The following is a 20,970-nucleotide window of genomic DNA, read 5'->3' as shown; positions in this document are numbered from 1 at the left end:
TATTAGTAGTAGTAGCAGTAGTATTGTTATTGTAATTATTATTATAAGTAGTAGCAGTAGTATTGTTATTGTAATTATTATTAGTAGTAGTAGCAGTAGTATTGTTATTGTAATTATTATTATAAGTAGTAGCAGTAGTATTGTTATTGTAATTATTATTATAAGTAGTAGCAGTAGTATTGTTATTGTAATTATTATTATAAGTAGTAGCAGTAGTATTGTTATTGTAATTATTATTATTAGTAGTAGCAGTAGTATTGTTATTGTAATTATTATTAGTAGTAGTAGCAGTAGTATTGTTATTGTAATTATTATTATAAGTAGTAGCAGTAGTATTGTTATTGTAATTATTATTAGTAGTAGTAGTATAGTTTTTATCATCGCTATTATTAATTTCTATTATTATTATTATTATAGCTATTGTTATTAGCAGTAGTATTATCGTTATATTATTATTATTATTATTATTTCTAATATTGTTATTATTATTATTATTACATTCTTGGAGGGAGCGGAAAACCCGCTGGGACTTCCGTAGTTGTATGATCCCGTAAGGATCAAATAACTCGACTTTTCTGTCTAAATAATTCCATAATGATTTTTCTTAATTATTTTTGTGATTGCTGGTAATTAACGTAATCGATTATTAATTCCCATCCTCCGCTCGTAAAGGTGTAGACAATGCCTTTTTAATGCACTGATGCCTAGGACTTCTACATTAACATATAATTTTAGTGGTACACAAAATCGACTGGTAAATGGGTCTTCATCTACCTGCTTAATTATCAACATTCATCTACCTGCTTAATTATCAACATTCATCTACCTGCTTAATTATCTACATTCATCTACCTGCTTAATTATCTACATTCATCTACCCGCTTAATTATCTATATTCCTAGCTGGTATTTTTTTCGTTAATATTTTGATAGTCTCAGGGTCTTGTTGCATATATACTAACAGTAAATGGCCAGGCTTTTCCATAATTAATGGAGTTAGAGTGGCTTTTCAGATCCTGTAAATAATTCAAAATATTTCCCAAATGGCTCAGTCGTATCGGAATCTCACCCGTTGTGAATACATGACAAATTAAATCAAATGAAATTTATATACGTAAGAGCATTAAAAATAAATATTTTAGCTAATGAAAGCTGAAACCACGTCAAAATATTCAAAATTCTATATGATTGGTTAATTAACTTGATTTATAATAGTTCTTGTTGCTGCTGCTTCTGCTGCTGATGTTACTACTGCTGTCATTGCTGTTGTTATTACTTCTGCATTAGTGTTATTGCTGTTGCTTCTTCTATTGCTGCTGCTGCTCCGGTTTTTGTTTCTGTTGCTGCTGCTGTCATCGCTGGTGCCTCTGTTGTTGTGGTTTATGTTGTTGCTGTTTTTGCGCCAGAAAACTTTAACGGTATACATTTGCCTAACAGAGAATTAAACATCGCCAAGTTGTTGGTTCTCTGTGGCTGCCTTCTGTTGCAGTACATGGTGACCCTTTTCTGAAACCTCGTACACAAATGTGCTCATACTATACGTACTGATGCTCCGTACACAAGAATGTCCCAAGTGCCGTACACAATTCTTGCCGAGAGAAGCAGCCTCTCACTAGCGCTGCGAAAGTCTCTCCATAGTAAGTGGTGTGTACTTCAACAAGCGAAGATGGTTATATGGTGGTCTGGGGGCAAGGGCGAGATACCATCATTATGGAGTAAAAGATTTGTAGGAAGATCAAGCTCTGTGAAACTTTATAAGTTCTACTCAGAGCGAAATATTATGAAAGCTTGATCTGTGTGTGTGTCTTGCTCTGGTTGAGGCACAGACAAGCGACCGCTGATTTAACTTAACGACTGGATTCTGTGGTCGAAGTTATCTTTATTACTTATTGCATCTGTCCCTACTATCCGCCACGACGAGAATTTGCACTCAGGGACTTGGAGTTCTTTGCGCGTCGCACTGCCACTTCGTTTTCTATGGCGGACGGAAACGTCGTCCTAGTTTCCTCTCCAATTTGTGGCATGATTGTAAATTGTTCCTGCTACAATACGAGTTATTGCATTTTGTTTCCATTCCTTCTCCTTTTTTTTCTTTGTTACTACCCAGCGGTCCTCGGGGAAGCAACCTCATAGATGGGCTCGATACGGTGTAAGCTGTCAGCCTATAAACCATCAACACGAAGACAAGGTGTGAATCTTGGTGGCCCTACATAAAGCGTGCCACCGCTAAAAGCCCAAACTGGCACATTCTTGCCTTCAGTAAAGCAAGAGCTCACGCAACTCGAGCTATCTGAAAAGATGAACCTACTTGTTGGCGAGCATATGTTCTAACAGGACAAGCTATTACCACCCATGGGCGCTGTGAAGAAATACTGCGAGAGTTGGTGGACATGTACTCTATTGTCCATGATAGTTCTGGTGAAGAAATTACGAATCCTCATGATGCAATCTATCTGCATGGATTCCAGATAGCCCCTCGGGTTTCCTATATACCAGTAGTTCTGGGAATTATCTTTCCCAGGGCGAGTTCTCAGGCTAGATCTTCTAGGTTGGAAAGGAAATATTACAAGATTAAGAATTCGTTAGACAGACACGTGAAAATTATGTGCATACTGAATGCAAGTAAAAGTTTGCAAGATTTCCCTCTCGCGTCTTCATGATACAGAAAGAAAAGATCAACAACCCTGTCACTGCAAAAGATTTAACAAGTTTCCATTTCACACTGTATTGCTGCTTGCACTACTGCTACTTCTGTTACCACTACTTTCAAGGAAAATGCCTTGATGCTGCTGAGACCTTTGATCCAAGAAAGTAGACCTTCCCTTTTTTTGATCTGGATGCCTCCCATTCTTCAGGCGCTAAGATCCATGCGTTTCCCTATTGGCCTAGTATGGGCCAGTAGGCCTGCTCCAGTGTTCCTCCATTATCTACTACTACCCATAAAACTACTACTAATCTCCCATTTTCACTATTGCTGCTGCTGCTGCTGCTGCTGCTGCTTTTCTATGAAATATCCACGCACGTTTTTTTTTTTCTGTCATGAAATCATTTCGCCAAGATTTTCCAGCTGGCTGTGGCCAGAGGGAAGTGATGGCGGAGAGAGAGAGCCTTTTTCTGTACTAACTAGACTGTGGTTAGTTTTTATAACAATAAAGCTGCGATATGGACCCTGGGGTCTCCTGTTGTCTGCCTTATTACTACATAGCCCAGATATACTATATAGCTTCATATGCTCACATGTACTGCCGCGCCCTCCTGTGCACAGTCTTTTATGGTCACCAGTGTACACCCATTACAGTTGATGAAGGAAGAGGCAGGAGATGAAACGTGTACCACACAAGAGATGAATACCAAAGAGGAAGCTTAAAAAGAATTACAAAACGAAGATAAAACAAAGAATATTGGCATTTTGTTCAGTAAAGACTCCACATAGCCTTCAAAAAGCTTAAGGGAAAAAAAAAAGATCCACTGAAGTCTCGAGGCTTGACAGATATGAATGAAGTGAAAGAGAGGACAAGCTGACTGTACTCTAGAAAACCAAATATTTTTTTACATGCATATTCCAGGATTAAGGGAGTGAATCAATTAACAAGATATTCTCTATAAAGACCAAATGTAATAAAATGAGAAGAATACTGGCAAAATAACCTACTGGCTGTCCCTTCAAGGGAAGGGAGAAAGGTGCCTTGATGTAGGTGAAGGGCTCTTGATCATAGGAATCGAAGCTATCCTACATTTCTTTGAAATGGATACAGTTGTCTTCTATAACCCAGGCGCTGTGTGACCCTCAACGGTTTATTCCCTGTAATTTTGTCTTTGCCTACAAAACGTAACAAACTCAAACATGATGCTCAGTGAAACAGAGAATCAGTCAGTCCACAACCTCATTCATTCTTTTCCTCGACCTATCTAGATACTATTTATACGTATAGAAATGTAGGTAGAATGTTTGTCACGTAACAGGACAAGTGTTTCCTGAATCGGTTCATAGTTTATATATATATATATATATATATATATATATATATATATATATATATATATATATATATATATATATATATATATATATATATATATTATAACAGAAACCTAAGCTAAAATCACCTCCACAGGATACACTGCAGAAATTATTTTAGCTCGTATTTCCACAATTATCTGAAAAAATATTATTAGGCAAATAATTATATTGATTTAGATTATTATTTTATGATATTAAGCATTGGTTATGCTAACACAATACGACGCGTGCTCACCTGACAACACATCATTATATTGATAAAACCAACACAAAACAGCTGCACTATATTGTCTGTATAAACACTGGTAATATAACTATTATTTCATGTCTCAAAGTCATTATAGCGGGATAAGAAATTACTAGAAAATTATTTGTTAATGAGAGTCGTGTGTGTGTGTGTGTGTGTGTGTGTGTGTGTGTGTGTGTACACGTGTTTGTGTGTAGGTTTTTATGTGTAGGTGTGTGTGTGTGTGTGTAGGGACTGAAGAATGTATTCGAATACACTTTTCTTACGTATTTAAAACTATCCGTTAATATTAATTTAGTAATATTCGTCTCAAGAAAATCTATGTAAGCTTTACAGACATTAAATTCGATTCTTATCAAGTAAACACCTCTAACCACACTCCCCTACGATGAAACCTCCTGTATGGAATTTGATTCCTCTTGTAACTACTGTAAATGGAGTTCAATACTTTATTGATTATACGTTACAAAAAATCTCGAGATCGTACCGCTTCCCTATTTTTCATCAGTCTGCAAATTTATGTGCGTCTTCTGAAGCAACCTAAGCTCAAATGCATTTTTTTATATTTATGTTAGAAAGGGCTAATTTAAGTTTAGATTAAACCATACCACGAGCGGGATTGAGCCCCAGGTCAGAGAGTCGTGTCATTACGATTTCGTGAGTCATGTTAAGTTTAAATTATTTTAGGTTAAGTGGCATGAACCTATAAGAAGCATACACGTAAGCAAGGCACAAATAAATGACAGCCTAGATACGCCTAGCAACGAAACAGTCGAAGACAACCAGAAAACGTTGAATTCTGCACGTCCATCACTCGTATTGCGACAGTGGGCTCTTCGAAGAGGGCGTCAGCCGAAATATCCAATATACTTGTTACCTTCTATGTATATGTGGGCTCGTTTGTTCCATTAACCAGTGTTTAGAACACTATGGGTTATGTTTTTATATATGCTGTGATAACGTTCTGCGAAATGATTTAGCTTTGCAACGCCGAAGATGGAGCGATTCACCCAATGGAGTCTGGGAATGACGCATTCTGATCTCTGTAATTCTTTTTGAGTCACTGTTCACAGAATGAGTATTAGATGCACGGTGTCACACATAGGATATATGTGTGGGAGGTGGGACAGCACCTCTCAGGCGACGACAGTACTGAAACTAATCAGGTTTAGTTTAGGTAACTAATCAGGCGGGTTTCAAGGTGGTTAATGAGTAGTGTGAGTATTGCTTCCCTGAGGTGAAGCTTCAAGGTTCCTTCTCTGCCACCTACCTTCCTTGCCCCTCCGCAGTATCTCCCCTCCCCCCCTCTCTCTCTCTCTCTCTTTCTCTCTTTCCCTCCCCCCTTTTCCGGTGTCATTTCTCCAAATTTCTTTGTCGTATCACAGACCAATCACTTCGACATTTCAGAATTCTTCCATTAACGGTTGTTGATTAATTTGTTCATTTGTTTCACATGTTTTCTTAAATACGTACGTTTTATGTCCTTAGTAATTTTTCCTCTCCATATAATTTTTAAATTACTCTGACTATCTGAAGAAATGCTTCCTAACATCTATGTGATTCATCTGAGTCTAAAACTTCCAACTGTGACTCCTTGTTGTTGTGTCTGTGTTTAAGTATACAACCGTACGTGTTAGTCAACGTTTCATCTGTTTATTGTATATTTTCGTATTCCCGCTTCTTATATTTTCAGAGTGCTGAAGTGTCAGGATAATGAACGTTTGCCAGTAAGAAAAACGAGCCCACACGGAGACAGAAACAACGAAGTAGGTTTAATTTCGATCTCAGACTGAAATCCTCGTTCTCTTTGAGGTTGAAATTCGCAATCTTACTTTCTCATACCCCCCGCCCTGCCCCAGCCTTGCCTCAGCCCATTCCTGCCCTGCCCCATCCATGCCCGTCGCAGCCAGCGACCTTCACGTCACCAAACACCTGCCTCTTCATACCAGAGATGCCCATGGAACTGCCTCCACTCTCTCTATCGCTCTGCCCCGCTCCTCAGGGGCACCCCCATACCCATGCTGCAAGAGCAAACCAATCTCTTGCTGACTTAGGAATGCTTACAAAGTATACACAAGCCAAAATTACCTTATCCCGTAGTTATTTTCACATGTTTTCGCCGCGTGTCCGTTATGGCGAGATTCTAGGTGTTGCTCTCAGTGACTGCCAGTTTATACTTCAGGGATGGTAAGTTTACGTACGGGTACACATAAGTACAATTATTATATATAGTTTAACATGTGTAAACATACTTAGGATAACACCCCCCCCCCCCCAAAAAAAAAAAAAAAAGTCAGTGATTTATTTACATTTGGGCCCTTGTTCCAGAGAATTAGAGCCACCCTTTATCTTTTCGGATCAAACTTAATTACCTCCCATTCCTTAGGCGCTGTATAATCCATTTGGGTTTAGCGTTCTCTTTACTAGCATAATAAAAGGAATAAGAAGAATGATGAGTTTTTTTATTTTATATTGTTCTTTTATTTAACAAGATAGTGTGGGTTTATTATGTAATTAGGTATAGGAAAAAAAGATATATCGAAGTTGTTTGGTAGCTGGCAACCGCGTCTCAGCATCCAATGAGATGACATCTTGGCCCGTGCACCTGCCTGACCCCCCCCCCCCTGCACCCACACATCTCTCCTCCGTAACCTTCTCACGACCACCACCCTCCCCAACCGCCGCCCCCACTCATGACACCCAACCACCGCCCCCACCCATGACACCCTCCTCAACCGCCGCCCCCACCGATGGCACCCTCCCCAACCACCGCCCCCACTCATCACCCACGATTCGTGAAAGAACCAGAGGGGAAGGGAGAATAAAGAAGCTAACACCAGAAAGCATGGAGAGAGAGAGAGAGAGAGAGTGAAAGCGAATGATAGAACGAGAGAGCAAAAAACACCAGATTGACAAAATATGCAAGGGATAAAATATGTAAACTCACTCAGGTACCAGGTACCAGGTACCCAGGTACCGACTGGAGGATCCGAACCAATGACAAGCAGGCCTAAAACTAACAGGCCAGCCTATATTAATTCACCTAACTCGGTGTATTTCTATACACCATAGGAAGTGTATAATTAAGACGCACAATCCGGGTTATACCATTTTATTGTAAAGACGTTTCATCCCTAGTGGACGAAACGTCTTCACGACAAAATGCTATAACCCGCTTTGTTAATTTACATACTGTTATGTTCCATCAATGTATTACTACACCATTATGAATGAGTGTAAAAAATTGTGGTCACAGTGAGGGGCCCATGTTAACCGTACTATGGTGTATAAAAATACATGTACTTGGGCGAATCTTATAGGCCGGTTTGGTATAGTGAATAATTCAGCCTGAGAGTTCGAATATTTCTTTCGATGAATTAATATAAGAAGGAGCACTGCAGCAGGCCTACTGACCCATGCTGGGCAGGTTAAAGTTGTAGTTGTTTACAAACGTGTGATTAAAATTTCACGAATCACTAAAAGGTATACAAATGCAGCTGCAACACAGACAGTGAGATATAGAAGGGGACATGGGACAACGGATGAGCGTTAGCGAGGATGACATACAACAGAGTGAATGAGAGGATAACGGAGATTGGAGGGGAGATGCAAGGGAATATTGATGGCGTACACGAGTGAGCTGGAATGGGTGCAAGAGGTTCGAGAAGGTGCAAGATGCAACTGGAATGGGTACAATCAGGAGTTGGAATCCATACTATAGGGGATTGGAATAGATACAATAGGAAGTATGAATGGGTAAAATCCCCTGCTATATACCACAAGTATGGATTTTATACATTAGGTAAATAAAACTGTCGTAAAAATCCTCTCTTCTGTCTGCGGGTTATTTGTGTATCGTTCCAGTCACGGTATTGTGCCTTTTTTTTATAATGTCAGCTAAAGCCTAGGGCCTAGAGGATACCGTCAAGCATTCCACTGTTTACCTGGAGTTTACCTGGAGAGAGTTTCGGGGGTCAACGCCCCCGCGGCCCGGTCTGTGACCAGGCCTCCTGGTGGATCAGCGCCTGATCAACCAGGCTGTTGCTGCTGGCTGCACGCAAACCAACGTACGAGCCACAGCCCGGCTGATCAGGAACTGACTTTAGGTGCTTGTCCAGTGCCAGCTTGAAGACTGCCAGGGGTCTGTTGGTAATCCCCCTTATGTGTGCTGGGAGGCAGTTGAACAGTCTCGGGCCCCTGACACTTATTGTATGGTCTCTTAACGTGCTAGTGACACCCCTGCTTTTCATTGGGGGGATGTTGCATCGTCTGCCAAGTCTTTTGCTTTCGTAGTGAGTGATTTTCGTGTGTGTTCAGTATCTACGCCAGCTTTAAATTTTCGTTCCAGCATAGCTGGAGTTACTGTTACTTTGGAATTACTATCTCTCAGGATGATCTGTCCCGCATATATTTTTTTTAATTATCAGAATGGAGAGATATTTAAACATATACTTTAAAACGATAAATTCACAGTGTGCCGTTACACTTTACCCTCTGTGTAATTCTTCTGTGTAATTCTTCTGTACTCGTTGGAACGCAGGAGGGAGAGATATATCATAATCTACACTTGGAAAATCTTGGAAGGAATGGTCCCAAATCTGCACACAGAAAGCACTCCCTACGAAAGTAAAAGACTGGGCAGGCGATGCAAAATGCCGCCAATAAAAAGTAGGGGCGCCATTGGTACACTAAGAGAAAACACCATAAGTGTCCGGGGCCCAAAACTGTTCAACAGCCTCCCATCAAGCATTAGGGGAATTGCCAATAAACCCCTGGCTGCCTTCAAGAGAGAGCTGGACAGATACCTAAAGTCAGTGCCGGATCAGCCGGGCTGTGGCTCGTACGTCGGACTGCGTGCGGCCAGCAGTAACAGCCTAGTTGATCAGGCCCTGATCCATCGGGAGGCCTGGTCATGGACCGGGCCGCGGGGGCGTTGATCCCCGGAATAACCTCCAGGTAATAGTTACATAGTGGGAGCAAGCTAGCTGGATAATAGTTACATAGTGGGAACAAAGCTATTTTGAGGGAGAGGTCCGAGTAGGGATGAGGTCAGGAGGAAGTTAAGCCAGGAGAGAGGTCACAAGGAGGGAGGGTGGAGGCCGGGGGTGTGGGAAGGTAAACTGACCAGCACCTGCCTGGCTGTGTACGAACACGGGATGACATCCGCCTCTCTCTCCTTCCTGGCATTACAAACTCCTAATTCTGAATTGCATGCAGGGACAGATGTACCATAAAACTAATGAAACTTAAGCTTCAGGGCCCATAACCCCGGAGGGGCCCTTAATCCCAGAGGGGCCCCCAGAAGCCACTTTAGTCCACATTGCTTAATTTTGTCTGAGAAGGGTTTTTTTTTTTTAAATAATATTAATATAGTGTAATTCAATACAGAATAATAGTTCAAATAAAAGTAAAAGATTATTAAAGTATCATGAAGGTTAACCGTTGCTGGTTGTCATGGTGGCCCCATAACAGTTCAAGTTTCAGGGCCCCAAAAATGTAGGTCCACCATTGATTGTGTGTTCTGGCCACGCTGTGTCTGTGAGAGCTGAGCTCTGGATCCTGGTCCTCTGGGGTGTGTGTGTGTGTGTGTGTGTGTGTGTGTGTGTGTGTGTGTGTGTGTGTGTGTGTGTGTGTGTGTGTGTGTGTGTGTGTGTGTACGTGTGTGTGTGTACTCCTACATTTTTGTACACTCAATGTATCCTTAAAGATCTGTGTGTCATATTATGTTATAAAATATACCTATTCGTGCAGTAAGAAAATATGGTTGGTAGAAGTGAAGTATTCAAACTGCTTCTGGCTAAAATCCAGGTATTTTCCCTTGAAACTTTTTTATCGCAGGAGGGAGAGATATATAATCTACACTTGGAAAATCTTGGAAGGAATGGTCCCAAATCTGCACACAGAAATCACTCCCTACTAAAATAAAAGACTGGACAGGCGATGCAAAATGCCCCCAACAAAAAGTAGGGGCGCCATTGGTACACTAAGGGAAAACACCGTAAGTGTCCGGGGCCCAAAACTGTTCAACAGCCTCCCATCAAGCATTAGAGGAATTGCCAATAAACCCCTGGCTGCCTTTAAGAGAGAGCTGGACAGATACCTAAAGTCAGTGCCGGATCAGCCGGGCTGTGGCTCGTACGTTGGACTGCGTGCGGCCAGCAGTAACAGCCTAGTTGATCAGGCCCTGATCCATCGGGAGGCCTGGTCATGGACCGGGCCGCGGGGGCGTTGATCCCCGGAATAACCTCCAGGTATCTACTCCCAGGTTTTGGTTTTCCACAATTTACACTAGAGGTAGACCCCATCTATCTGCTTTATATATATATATATATATATATATATATATATATATATATATATATATATATATATATATATATATATATATATATATATATATATATATATATAACAACCACAGGGGGAGTTGAATGATAGCTCTAGGCTGCTCTAACTAGAAGCATCTTCCTCGACATCCTACTCATTTCTGCAACATTGCAAGCTCTTGAAGATGTGTTGATTGCAACACAAAATGCCTAGAGCTACCGTGGTTGTTGTGCTTGTTCGTGATTATTGCCTATACAATATACAGGATATATACATGTATAATACATACAATATGTATTTACATTTGGCCTAACATGATTTGCTCTTAAATCAACAAAGGAAAACAATGCAAAAATGTTCTATTGGTAACATTAATCCTGAAATTCACTAATCTAATTAAAACTTTGATAATTTACATTGGATATATATATAATTGTGGATATTATTTATTCTTACTAAAATATTAATAATCTGCTGTACTTTTATGCATATTTATGTACGCCGGTAATTGCTTTTATGGTTTATTACGAGGTTTTGATAGTTAAGAGAAAGTTCGTTAAAACCACTGTAGTTTCTTTTACATTATATTTTCATCACTTAATAGGGGTACCACACTCACATCTGTTAGAAGGAACCACGTTTTACAGCACCGTACTTATACATCCGAGGTACTTTTTGTCGCATTCACAACATAGGGCCAAGGACTACCACATTCAAATCTGTGTTAGTACACCACCACTTGTTGCAGCTTGCGCCAGCAGTTTTCACACCCGGGTTGTGCTCGAAGATGGGAGCGTACTCGTCCTTAAACTAACCTAACCTAATGAGTCCACTATTGGAGATAGAGGAAAGGGAGGGAGGAGGCAGAAGAGAAATTTGCAAAAAAAAAAAAAAGAATGTATATACAAAGCATATACACTAGTAGATAAGAATTCAGATTTATTATCAGCCTCAGAATATATAATGGCGTTAGCATCGTGATAAGTTTTCTTTAATTATTATCAGTTAACACTTACTGACTTCTCTGTGTGTACGCATCGTTCCCTTTCTTTGCACTGGAGGTATCCTGCACTGTCTGCCAAGCCTCTTGTGTTCATAAGTACTAATTTCGTTGTGCAGATCAGCCGGGCTGTGGCTCGTACGTTGGACTGCGTGCGGCCAGCAGTAACAGCCTAGTTGATCAGGCCCTGATCCATCGGGAGGCCTGGTCATGGACCGGGCCGCGGGGGCGTTGATCCCCGGAATAACCTCCAGGTAACCAGGTCTGTAGAATCTGCACGTGTAGATTATAATGCATATACCTTTCTCACCTTCCTTCTAGAGTACAGTTCTAGGGCCTTAAAGCACTCCTGGTAATTTTGGCGCTTGACTGTGTTGATATGAGCTATGAAAGTTATCTGTACATTTTTCAGCTCAGCAATTTCTCTTGCCTTGAAGGAAACCGATAGTACACAGCAATACTCCAGCCCAGACATAACGAGTGACTTGAAGAATATCCTCATTCTCTTGGCATCTTTTGTTTTGGAGGTTCTAATTATCCAACTTGTCATTTTTCTTGCAGTTGCGGTAATAACATTGCTGTGTTCCTTGAACTTGAGATCTTCTGACAGTATAACTAAAAGGTCTCTCACAGTTGACTTACGTTCTACTGAGTGGTTTGAGTTTTTGTACTTCGATCTTGTTTTTATTTCCTCCACTCTTCTGTGACGCAGTAAGTGAAATGTGCCCTCTCTGACGATCTTATTGTTGTGAGTGGCCCACTCGAAGACTTTACATCAGCTTGGAGCCTCGCTGTGTCCATGTACGTCACTGTCATACAAATTCCAGTATAGTTTACAAAGAATGATACAGCGTTAAGATTTATGTTCCAGTTTATGTCAGAAATGAGAATGAGGAAGAGAAGTGGGATGAGTGAAATTTCAGCGTTTGTCACTGGTACTGTGCCTTGGGAGACAAAACTTTTCAATGGAGCAGCCTCTGATTTCACTCAATTTACTAATCCTCTTTGGGTTCTGTTTGTCCGGAAGTTAAATATCCCTCTGCCCACCTTCCCAGTTATTCCTCAACCATGGTTGTCTTTTTTTTCGGTCGCATCTGAGAGATTGTATTCAGGAATGCATATTTTGTCAGAATGGCCTCTTTACCTGGGATTTCCATAAATATATCTAAAGATAACAGGACGGAATGACGTAGAGTAACGACACAAAAAGATAGCGGAGACTGTGGCAAAAAATGTGGCAACAGACGTATCAACAGGTGTCGCAACAGAGACGGCGGCTGTTGTATTTCAGCAAACCCCAAACCCGAATGAGATATTCGTTGCAAAGAGTGGTGGAGGCTAGGTAGGTATAATTGGCAGGAAACAGGACAAGTGTTTCCTGACGCTTGTCTTAGTCATATGATGACCTACAGCTGCAACTTTTGGTCATCTGACGGAGGCCTTCAGTTGGCTTACCGGTCCACCCCTTTAAAACCTATAGCTAATATTATAACCATTTTATAATAGGGGTAGAGGCTCTGTCCCTCCATTAAATACGGTCCGTTCTGTTATGAGTCAGGCTTCTGTTAAACAACAGAGATGACAGCAAGAGTTGCACCAACAGAGATATCGGCAACATACATTACCACAGAGATGGTGCTAACAGGCATGCCAATAGAGATTGGAGCAACAGGAGTGGAAGTGGATAGCAAAATCTCTGGTAATTCTTTCATAGGAAGCCACGAACTGCCTCCCGCCCCTCGTAAGACAACATCCTTCCAATCGACACACCGCAGCCACTAAATCTGTCACACTGTGTTAGTTACGGTGCGGCAGCGTGGCCAACAAAGCTGGCCCAGTAGTTATGCGTAAAACTCCTCACCCGCCAGCATATATTATGCAGGATTTCCCAGCGACTATAACTTTTCCGACGGGTAATTGTGAGCGGAGGAATACACGTATATACGGCGTTCCCAGCTAGCTATATCTTCTAAGGAGCGAGTTATTGTTCTCGTTTACTTTCACAGTCCGCAGCAGCAGCATTTGCTGTTTTTTTTTTTGTTATTTGTGAACACACGAGCACGCGGGCACCTACACTCACTGTGTTTCCACACGCTAACATCACGCTGTATCATAATTCGTGCTTGTCAACACTACACACAAGTTGTGATCTGTGTAAATTATATTTGCAGCTGTAAGGCCTATGATTACTTGATCGTTTACGAAAATGAAATCTAGTCGTTTAATTGGTTTATTGGGTTTAAAGCCAATAGACTACACACACACACACACACACACACAGTCATTAACGCTGCATGTCACATGTACACTTACGTTCTATTAAGTGGTTTAAGTTTAAACCCTATTATAGGGTTTATATTAATAACTTACTGAGATATACACTGCTGCTCTCACCGCATACACAAGAGTATATCAGAATATCTGCAAGACGAAATATATGTAAATTAATGTATTTATTATAATCGGCTCAGTCACCAACCGGTCCAACGCGAGGTTGTCACCAGGTGAAGAAAAGACAAATGTTGGAAAACAAGCAGCATTTCACTCGGTTGCGTGAATTGTTGTGATAAACTTCCACACACAACGAAACCTTGACAAGCTAGACTTTGTCCTGCATTATACGTCTTTTCTTCAGTATTGTCGGTGGTACGCAGTTCGGGTCGAGCTGTTGTATAGTTCATGGAATTTACGCAACCCGCATATAGGAGAAAGATTTACGACGGCGTTTCGGTCCAACTTGGACCATTAATTAGTTAATGGTCCAAGTTATTGGTCCAAATTATTGGTCCAAATTATTGGTCCAAATTATTGGTCCAAATTATTGGTCCAAATTATTGGTCCAAATTATTGGTCTAAGTCGGACCGAAACAACGTCTTAAGTTTTTTTTATTCTATGTGCGGGTTATTTGTGTATAATTCCAGTCACGGTATTGTACCCTTTTTATTTTTTATGGAATTGTACGTGTTGATTACCCCTGCATCTTGGTGCCGCTTCCAACAATTCGCTTTTATTGTTTATTTTCTACTTTAAATTTCGAGGTTAAAAATCTCCAAAGATGTTAATATTTGGAACAGAATTTTCTGTGCTGTTTAAGCAATAATCGATATTTTGTAACTGCTCAGCAAATGTCCTCTGACGATTTTGAAAGTTAAGCTGTGTTTGTGGAGCAAAGCTTTGCTAAGCTGTCTTTGTTATGCTGTCGTTTGGCATGAGACAATTATTGTCAAGTATTGTTGTTCTCTCGTTTGATCCATCAACTATTTCCAGAATGCCATTTAGCGAGTCATAATTTCTCTCCAGCGAAGTGTTCACACAGGCGTTCTCCCCGGTATGATTAAAAATATTTTAATTGATAATATAAAAATTAATAATTTTGTACCAAAAGAACCTTAGAAAACTTACCCAGCCTTATTATAACAAGCGCAATTTAATTTAGACTAATCCAGCTATATATATTTTAGATTACAATAATTAATAATAAAGACAATGAAATAATTGTTTTTTTCGTTAGGTTCAGAATGAGTTTTGCGAAATTATTGCATACACAAATTTTCACTTGCCTTATTAGGCAAGAAGAGAGTTGTTGTTTAAGCCAAAATAGCAAGTTTTACCTGTTCGGCTCGATATTATATATATATATATATATATATATGTCGTGCCGAATAGGCAGAACTTGCCATCTTGGCTTAAATAGCAACGCTCATCTTGCCATATAGGACAAGCGAAAATTTGTGTATGCAATAATTTCTCAAAAATCATTCTAAACATAACGAGAAAAATATATTTCATTGTGTTTGTTTAGTATTAAATTATTGTAAACGTATTTAAAACATATTTAGTTGGGTTAGGCTAAAATAAATTGTTCTTGTTATGATAAGGTTAGGTAAGTTTTCTAAGATTCTTCTGGTGCAAAATTAAAATTTTTTACATTAACATTAATGAAAAAAATATATCTTTAAACCTATAAGAGAAAATTTTAGAAAGCACTTAATTTTAAATGAGTTCTTGCTAATTGACCAGTTTTACATATTCGGCACGACATATATATATATATATATATATATATATATATATATATATATATATATATATATATATATATATATATATATATATATATATATATAAAGCAACAAGCCACATTTAAATTTATATTTCACATGAGGTGGCATAACGAGGTATCCAGCCATGCATGAAAACATTTCACCATTTGGTGTTTTATAGTCAGCGAAAATAAAATAGCGAGATTCCATGATGTCGCCTGTAATCACAAATCGGATAAACACGAAGCATTTCGATGTTTACCGTTCAGTGCCGGCGATAATTACCGGACCATCCCTGGAAGCTGGAATAATGTCTGATATTTCCAAGTAAACTCCAGTGTACAGTGGCATAAGGGTGCGTGTCGCTTGATTGGGTTTGCATGGAGTTAATGTGATGATTTCTCTCAGATTTTTTTATTCGAATGTTTACAACGTGAAAAAAAAGACAGATGCAAATGGGGGGGTTATAATTACTTTCCAAATATTTTAGTTTGCATTTTCAATAGCAGATTCTTGTTTATTTTGCCTTTGATCAACAACCTGTGAATAATTACCTACAAACATTGTGTTGGTTAAACACACGTTGCCAGTAATGCCGTGAATTTATTTATTTATACGTGTAATCAGCTGATTGTCGTAAACAATGAGTCTGCTGAGTTGTGATGCAGCTGTTTTACTCTGGGTTGCAGCTCCTGGTTTGGTAATTAGGATCTAGGGTATAGTACACGAGTTTTTTTATTTTGTCGGGGAATAGTAAGCAAAATAATGAGAGATAATTTAGCAGAAACAGAGGCAAATAACTAGACAATCCAAACATTGTCATGGAAAAATCATACCAATAAAATATGTTTATTATGTAAATAATGTGACAAAGCAATGGAGAGCGAAACGTTGCCGCAATAAAATGTCACATTAATGGCATCTTCTCTATTAACCTAACACGTTTTATATAGCCACTCACATTAGATTACTGTCCTTGCAAATAACCATGGTATTAATACCATTGTTCTTGTAAATAACAATGGTATTTATAACAGGTGGGTTACTTTTCACAGTAGGGCTCAAAAGGAATCCATTATATTTTTAACCATAAAAAAAGGTTCAGTCTGTGAGTAGATATCCAGCACAGATCTTGAAGGTGTGAATTCACAACGTACATAAGACGACAATGGTAAAAAAAAATTGTTTTATTGTTTTTTTTTTCTTGTGTGTGTTTTGTGGGGGAAGGCTACATGTAAGACCTTTGTGGGTTTAGCGCTTAGGTTTGATTATTTTAAATAATTTGTGTGGCCAGGTTAAATTTGGTCTTGATTATGTGCCGACCAGATCAAGCATAAAAATTAATAAAATTTAGAAATATAATTTAAAACGGTGTTTTTGTATAAACTAATAAAGAATCGTGTTACGGTAATTAATATTGAAAATACACCGTCGCTTAATTAAAGCAATTAATTTTCAACTAAAATAATGAAAAGTATAATACTTTGCATTATGACTTAAGAAATCGTAATGACACGATTGCAAATAAACCATACCCCCGGCCGGGATTGAACCCGCGGTCATAGAGTCTCAAAACTCCAGCCCGTCGCGCTAGCCACTAGACCAGCTAGCCACAATAAGATTCATCCAACTAGGTATATTTCTACACCATAGGAAAGTTAGCACAGGCACCTCTGTGACCACAAATGCAAGTTTTTACAGACGAATCTCCAGCTAGCGTGGCCGTGACGAACTCTAGCTCAAGTCCCTTCACTGCCGTCAACATGACTTAAGAAATCGTAATGACACGATTGCAAATAAACCATACCCCCGGCCGGGATTGAACCCGCGGTCATAGAGTCTCAAAACTCCAGCCCGTCGCGCTAGCCACTAGCTGGTCTAGTGGCTAGCGCGACGGGCTGGAGTTTTGAGACTCTATGACCGCGGGTTCAATCCCGGCCGGGGGTATGGTTTACTTTGCATTATATTTCAGAACTTTATTGCTTGAAATCAAATACAACTTTCATATATATAATTTGTTTAGAATACTTTGTGCTCGTGTTGCAATGATGATAACGAAATGAATTCGTCGAAACATCTTCACAAAGTTATCAACCTTGGTGTTATCGTTATTAAAGTGTGTGTGTGTGTATGTGTGTGTGTGTGTGTGTGTATGTGTATTTCACAAACACAGTGAAATATATTTTTTTCGTTAGGTTCAGAATGATTTTGGCGAAATTATTGCATACACAAATTTTCGCTTGTCCTATATGGCAAGATGAACGTTGCTATTTAAGCCAAGATCGCAAGTTCTGCCTATTCGGCACGACATTTTATATATATATATATATATATATATATATATATATATATATATATATATATATATATATATATATATATATATATAAACATCGCAAACTAAGCTATACAAGATGCGAAACAACCAGGAACTTGAAAAATTGCAGAAACGAGGAGGGTATCCAAGCGAATAACCTTCCCAGAGGACCCCAGGCGGTCCTCTGGGAACGCTATTTGCTTGGACACCCTCCTCTTTTCTGCAATTTTGCAAGTTCCTGAGGATTTGTTGATTGCAACACGAAAGGCCTAGAGCTATCATTCTACTCCCCGTGGTTGTTTTGCATACAATATATATATAATAGAAACAAAATCAGACGCTGGTCGTTAGTAAAAGGAGGAAATAAGCTAAGGAACTGACTTAACTGCAACTCAATACGACCTTCTTAAGTGCACCATTCAATTAAGCATAATTGTTCTTCTTTGTGACGAGCAAGTGAAGGCTGGAGGACTTACCAAGGTCGACTTGTCACGAATCTATGATAGCACAGCGAACTTCAGTCCTGTGGAAGAAGACAGCGTCGTGTGCTGAGAGGCAGAGTATGTAAAATTTGATACGGATTAAAAATGAGAACTACTGAGAAAGATAATGTTGTATCTTTTTTTCTTCTTTTTTTGTTATTGTATGTTATATCGCACTCACGTGCATTCACAGATGTACGCACAAGCGTGATCGTACACACACACACACACACACACACACACACACACACACACACACACACACACACACACATCGTATGTGTGTGTGTGTGATGCTGTTTTTCTGTTGAATACTACCATATATAATTTAACCTATGATAAATCCTTAAGATAAATTTCTTGGAGATTTATCACATCATGAATTTTCATTACGAATCTTCACAGTGAATCCCGGTGGCCAGTTTTAATAAATTTATAAAATACGACTTTAATGTCCCTTTCCATGATAAATCTGCATTAAACTTCTACGATATATCTCGGTGAAAAATCCTCAAGAAAAAATAAGTTATCCTTCCAAATTATGTAGATTAATCCCCCGGGGAGAATGTTAATGTCAAGTTTCTTGTTGAAATAGGCATGATGAATTTTCAAAATCTATGCGAGTCATCGTTGAAAAAAACTGACAGTTCGTTGTCTATACATTATTGAATGAAAGAATCGAGTCACCCCATCTGAAGGTTAGGTTAGGGAAGATTTGCCAGGAAACAATTGTTTCGTGACGCGGCTCTTCTTGTGATAACCCGCCGCTGTTGCTTTTGATAATCTGACCGAGGCCTTCCACTGGCTTATTGGTCCACCCCTTTTAAAATAATAAAAGTATTATTATTATTATTATTATTATTATTATTATTATTATTATTATTATTATTATTATTATTATTTCCAATAAGACAAGGAATTAGAGCCTTTCTCCACGTCTTCATATTATATCTGATTGATAATCATTCCTCAGGTGATATATGACCTCTGCGGGCTTAGCGCTCTCTCTCATGGATCTGCTGTTGCAGCAGCAGTATATATACGTATACAGCATATATACGTACACAGCATTAATGTGTCTCAGATATACGTTCACAGCATTAGTCTCTCAGGTACGTATACATTTTTCAGATGTACGTACATAATCTTAGATTCCACCTAAAAAAAAAAATTACCCTGTCACTAATAGACAAATGTGTCGTGAAATAATTTATCATCAAGGAGACAGAAAATGACTCGAATGGGGCCTCTTTGATACTAGTGAAGGTGTTTTCATCTGTGGAATTGGAGCTACCGTCCCCTTTTCATCAAACCTGATTACGTCTCATTCCCCAGGCGCTGTATGTCCTATACATTGATAAATTAGACACATGTGCAACTCTTGGGTATCTTTATTAAGGAAACGTTTTGCCACACAGTGGCTTCATCAGTCCATACACAGGAGAAACTTGAAGAACAGGAGGAGAATGATTGATGGACTCACCACATCGACTCAAGGTTGAAGGACTGATTTCCTCATTCTCCTCCTGTTCTTCAAGTTTCTCCTGTGTATGGACTGATGAAGCCACTGTGTGGAGAAACGTTTCCTTAATTAAGATACCCAAGAGTTGCACGTGTGTCTAATTTATCAACGTGTTGGTTCTGTGAACCATTCATCTACATGTCCTATACATGTTGAGCACTTCCCTATGGTTATAACGAAACATTAAAGAGCGAGGTACAGACTAAACTGTCGCGTCAGAAGGTCGAAGCGTCGCTTCGCTTCTGGACAGTAAATGAACGAGTTGAATACTGTGGTGGTGGTACTAGCCGGACAAACGCACGCTCTTAAATAACACAGCCAATATACGCAGTAAATAGGTGACATCGCATCATGCAAAATACCCACAGAGAAAAATAATTAAATTCTAAGCGCCTTCGTGATTTCTCAACTTGTCATTTCTCAAATTATTCCTTGATAATGTGAGAAATTAAGAAATTGCTCCGAGTTTCAGTATTTTTCACTCTATTTATTTTGCATATTGATATAACCTGTTTACTGTGATCTTACTGCATACTGAACGTTGTACATATCTGTTAGAATAAACCGAAATGTGTAAGGTTTACTCCCTGTTTAGTGGATTAAAGTATTCTTTGCTGGAGAACAGGCAGAGTGCAGTTAATGACCCTCGAGTAGTTTGTAGCCTCTAAATCTAACCAGTGTACCAGCTGATGTCCAGTCTGGGAGACACCAGCATGTTTAGTCAACAGGTAATCATTGGCCATTACTTTCCTAAGTGTAATCTGGTTCCTGCGGTGGCCACGAGTGTGATTATACATTAAAACGTTTAGCACAAGTTGAGAAAACGGCAGCGCTATATCTCAGAACGAAAATATATAGGCGCTGGATATTTACCCTAATCTAAGTGATAGAAAAGATGTGTAGTGACCAAGAATGTTGAGCATACATGTTATGGGGTAAAATCTCCATTGCTTCGGAATCTACATAAACACTTCGGTAAGTGTAACGTGGATGTTGATGTAACTATTAGGT

The 20,970-nt window shown here is 39.3% G+C and overlaps 1 protein-coding gene across 2 annotated transcripts in view; it reads left to right on the top strand.

The window, feature by feature from the left end:
• Window positions 1-20,970, top strand: part of LOC128696528 (F-box only protein 21-like) — a 444,502-nt gene that overhangs the window by 267,904 nt on the left and 155,628 nt on the right. Inside the window, exon 1 of one of the 2 annotated variants that reach the window (XM_070094668.1) lies at window positions 20,668-20,934. The exons of the other annotated variant lie outside the window; for it this stretch is intronic. The gene's annotated coding sequence lies outside the window, so the exon portion shown is untranslated. Of the gene's footprint in view, window positions 1-20,667; window positions 20,935-20,970 lie in introns of those variants that run through there. 2 annotated transcript variants of the gene reach the window in all.

Source organism: Cherax quadricarinatus, chromosome 47 (assembly GCF_038502225.1).
Source record: "Cherax quadricarinatus isolate ZL_2023a chromosome 47, ASM3850222v1, whole genome shotgun sequence".
In the NCBI taxonomy this organism is placed as follows: domain Eukaryota; kingdom Metazoa; phylum Arthropoda; class Malacostraca; order Decapoda; family Parastacidae; genus Cherax; species Cherax quadricarinatus.
The sequence above is the reverse complement of the archived record's forward strand: the minus strand, read 5'-3'. Positions and strand labels throughout refer to the sequence as shown.